A 4,601-nucleotide genomic window follows, 5' to 3' on the forward strand; every position below is an offset into this window, starting at 1 on the left:
CTCTATCCACTCAGCCAGCAGAAAACTGAAGTCTAGATGAGCTCTATGTCATCTATGAGCTCTGAGTCCTGTGTTTTAGACTGCTTGGCAGTGATAAACTTTCATATATATATGTGTGTGTGTGTGTGGTGTGTATGTGCTCTCTATCTGAATTCCACAAGTACTGCTGGGTGATGTAGTAAAACAGGAATTCAATATTAATGATCAGGGACAAGCAGACAGAGAGGAGCAACTAATGGATTGCTAATATATACCCTGGCTTAGTTTGAAGAGGCGTCTTGGGGCTAATATAAAAAAATTGAAAACTTAAATTAGTCTATATAAGAAAGTTGTATAAGGCAGCAGAATATATTACCATCCAAAGTAGAAGGGAAAAAGCAAATATTTTTATTATGTATTAATTTAAAAATCTGTGAATCTTGATTCAAATGTAATAGCCCTTATGTCTCAGGTTTGTAACTTTACATCATTTCAGTCTAAATTCTGACCTATGTAAGAGATCAGAGTTATTAATATTTCCTATTATTTCTACTCCTCAAACTTTATGACTGGATTTCTCCAAGGCATTCTTCATTGCCACTCTTATCTTCCTCTTCATTTTGAAAGTATCAGTTCAGGGAATTGGCTGAAAGATAGAAAAACAGACACATAAAAATTGTTTGACTGACAGTATTCATTGTAAAATACCTTTTTTTTCCTGGAGGAGATATGAAGGTGAATCAGGAAATGGATGGCATTTTCAGATCACATGAATCAGTACCCAAGAATTCATCATTTTCACCAAATATTCAACTACTTTTAGGGATTTGAAGTTAGATGGTCCTTATTTAGAATTCATATAATAACTTCTTTAACTGCCTTATCTGTCAGAGACTTTAATGGAAAGAAAGCAGCAATTATTAAAAATCAGGTCAGAGATTTATAAATGTAAGTGCACATTTATTTATATAGCTGTGTTGAAACTATCTTATGCATTCATAAAAACAAACCATTTTGTTTATAAAGAGCCTTAATAATAAAAATGCCATGAGAAATATTACTTTGTCTTTTGATCACAAATGGTAAACATAAACTCATCAGTTCTCAGGAGCCAAGTTTTAGACTCTCACCTAGCTTTTCCTAATTTATAGATATTATGGAGACCAGTCAGCTGAACCTTTAAATACAGAACTTAACATGAGACAGTAACTTAATGGAAAACAACAAAGTTTGTAATTATTGACATTTACTTCCCTATTATTTAAATGAAGAATTGCAATGGTGTCTTTTGCTAAGACAATTAAAATGGTGCTCAGTCTGACCTTGCCCTGTGTCTCCTACTGGGCATACACAGCTAGAGCCTTTCCTGGCCTGCTTTTTAACAGTGTACTTCTCTACCAGACTCATTTGAGGATGAGGATGGCAAACTTAAATCCTCTGGGTCATCTGCTTTCCTGGGATGAATATGTCATTCCTGTTTTTGCACATAGCAACATCACAAGTCCCTGGTATTTAAATATGGGAGACTTGTGATGATCCAGCCTTGCAAGATGTGGCTCAGTGCAGTGGGAATGCTAAGGGCTCGCTCAACTCAAATGCAACAGGGCAAATACTTTCCTGAATCTCAGTGGGAAAGAAGAAAGAAACAGTAATGTAGAGCTGATGATTGGGTATTTCAACAATGTTGTGTAAGTCAGGTAAATCCAAGACACCAGACTGCACAAACTCTCTGCTTTTAAGCATTGATTCAGGATAGGGTGCTTGTTTGTATGCACCACTCTTCTGCCTGGTCTGCTCTGGAAAGGCTCTGGTCACCAGTAGGGTTTCTCCTCAGTAATAAATGATGTGGTTAGAAAACACAAAAGTAGGCAATTAACTGTGAGACTTCAAAGTTTTCCTCTGCCTGTTTTTCATGAATTAAACAAAAATGACTAATGTTTTCAATGGTCTGGAAAAAGTAACATGCAGTGGTAAGAGACTTTGAACTCTGTGATCATGAAGCAAGCAAAGACCTTTTCCTATGATGGAAGTATAACTCAAGGTTCAGTTTTACTGAAGCTCACACCTTCTTCTTTTTCTATTTTGTTTTTCTTTTCAACCTGACTTAAATTTTCAATTTACTGTATCTGACTGTTTTTCTAAATGGTGAAAGAGATGCTTATTATCCAAGGTGCTTTTGATGGGTAATGTGAAGACAGGCCTTCCCTTACACTGTGACTTTCCCACCTAAACAGATGGAAATCCACCCCCTTCCCTGCTTTCTAACACTCTTTATATCCTGCCACCACAGGAATGAGCTGAAATCTGGCTTCCCACCAAACTGGCCAAAAGCCTGAAGGTGCTGTGCAGCTTTTCCTCTTCCAACTGCAGTACCATGACTGCTTCCACATGCTGCCATCCCTTAATATGCTGGGTCTGTTTTGTTGGAAGGAGAGATTAAAAACTACTAACAGTGAGAAATATAACATCAGGAAAATACGAGGCAGAAGAGAAAGACGAACTCCATGCTGGAAGAAAAGCTGGATGCGATGGATTTGGTCTTCTTTTTTTCCCTTCCTTAAACCAGATAGCAGAGCTTCTACTGCTGCTCTCTCCCTTGCCCTTAGCATAATATTCCTAGATTATATTAGAATATCCTTATTTATTTTGGATATAGTAACACAGTGAGGCTTAGCCTAGGATTGAGACACCACTGTGCAATTTATGAAGAAACAAAAACCGTCAGCGCCTACTGGGTACATCTGGGGATTGCATCACCTAAAATTGCTGGGCTCACTCACTCAACTCGTCTGGTTTAACTCTGTAACTTAGACATAGCACAGAGTTACATGTAATATTAAAACTGTTACAGTTTTTAGCCTTAATTTCAAACATGATTAATCTCACAGGCAGTTTCAGACATCTTTGCCCTTGAGCTTTTAAAATAAAATTAAATAAAATTAAGCATTGACATCATGACTATTCTTCCATAAATCTGGTACAGAACTATAAAGTGCATGACTAAATGCTCTGTGGGTGATACAGAGTCAATATGATTTCAGTGGAATTTTTCTTAGCATGTGCTGTATGTCATTAACACAGTATGATATAAAGATATAAATGTGGTGAATTTTTCTTTTTTTTTTTACTTATATGCCTATTGTTTCATAGCCAAACTGCAGAGGAATTTTTAGAGGCTAAAATGTACATCACTCAGGGGACTAGAATTTTGATAGGTTTTTTGGCTGGCAGTTGGTTTTGAATACATGGTGCTTACTTTTCACAGATAAAGTAGGGATGTTTTATTTTTTTTACACAGCAGTTGGAAAAACAAATACATCTCTTTAAAAAGAAAGTCTAAATGTATTGTCATAGGTGGAGGTACATAAGAAGTATAGGACTTGTTGATCTGAAGATGTCTTAATAACACTCCAAAGAAGTTAACAGTGTAGGTATGTAAATCATTTTATATCTGCACTTACTTTGATGGCAATTTTTAGATGTAAAATGAATTCTTATGTTTTCTGTACAAGTATTTTCCGGATCAGAAGGAAATTACATGAGAAAGTGACCCCAGGCATTACAGTAATCATAGTAGTGGCTTCTTATACACTAGTGTTATTTATAAGAAAACATCCTTGAGTGTCAGGGTTACACGACTTTATGAAAAAAAATAGTTTGGCCTTTAGTATTTGGGTTGGGTTTTTTTAACATCAAAAAATAATCAGAAAGAATGTTCTAAATTCCAGGACTTCATTTTAATGATAATTTTAAACTTCTGTTAATGTTTCTACTTGAACAAGTTTCTTTTATATCCTAGCCAAAGTAAAATTGAGCTCGAAGTTTAAGGCAATTTGGATTTGGAACATTTGGCTTGCTGATAAGTTTTGATGCTAGTTGTTTTAATTAGCTAACTTTTATAAGATTACTCTAGCATGGATGAATTCCATGGTTTTGTTTGTTTTAATAAACTCTTACTGCTTTTAGTCTTCTAAATTGCTTGGTCTTGCTGTGAACAACAAGTCAGTTTTTACTGCAGTTTATAGCAGAAATGTGTAAATGCTGTCATAAAAGAAAAAAAAAACAACTCTGATGGAATTAATTACAATGCACACATGAACAGAAATAACCTCCTAGTTTAATACAGGTGAGCTGACAAAACACAAAGGCATGCGCCGAAAACGCGGGGACCGCGACATTGCGAACGCACGTACCTGGGGAGATGCCTACGCGCCCCGGCTGCAGCCCGCAGTGCCACGTCTCACTGTCCCACGCACGCCCCGGGACCTTTATAGGGGACTCTCCCAGGGCCTGGAAATGAACTTTTGGAGCTGACACGTCGATCGTGCCATGGGGGGGAGGGAGGGGACTGGAGGGGGCGGAGAGGGACTCGCCGGAGGCTCTTACGTGGCGGCAGAAATGTCAGTACCGCACTCCCCCTCGCAGCGGGGCCGGGGTCGCTGCTGCGGGGCTCCTGTTGTCTAGGCGGTTGCTCGCCGGAGGCCCGGGGCCGGGACACTGGGGGTGGCTGGCCGGCTGTGGCATGCCGTGAGAGGGGTGCGGAGAGCCGGCGGGCGCGCCGCTTGGCAGCTCCTGGGGCGCTCCCGTGCCCCTGCCGTCCCGGGGCCGCCGCTGGGGGCCCG

General features: G+C 39.2%; 1 long non-coding RNA gene and 1 other non-coding gene across 2 annotated transcripts; both read right to left on the bottom strand.

Annotated features, from left to right (window-relative positions):
- Window positions 1-364: 364 nt before the first annotated feature.
- Window positions 365-4,313, bottom strand: LOC115948652. The gene is made up of 2 exons (XR_004082447.1): window positions 4,173-4,313; window positions 365-625 (listed from the first exon to the last, which is right to left on the bottom strand). It is a non-coding gene; the product is annotated as an uncharacterized LOC115948652 (long non-coding RNA).
- On the bottom strand, window positions 714-782 carry LOC115948653. The gene has a single exon (XR_004082448.1). It is a non-coding gene; the product is annotated as a small nucleolar RNA SNORD123 (small nucleolar RNA).
- Window positions 4,314-4,601: the final 288 nt, after the last annotated feature.

This window comes from Geospiza fortis, unplaced genomic scaffold (assembly GCF_000277835.1).
Source record: "Geospiza fortis unplaced genomic scaffold, GeoFor_1.0 scaffold64, whole genome shotgun sequence".
NCBI lineage: Eukaryota > Metazoa > Chordata > Aves > Passeriformes > Thraupidae > Geospiza > Geospiza fortis.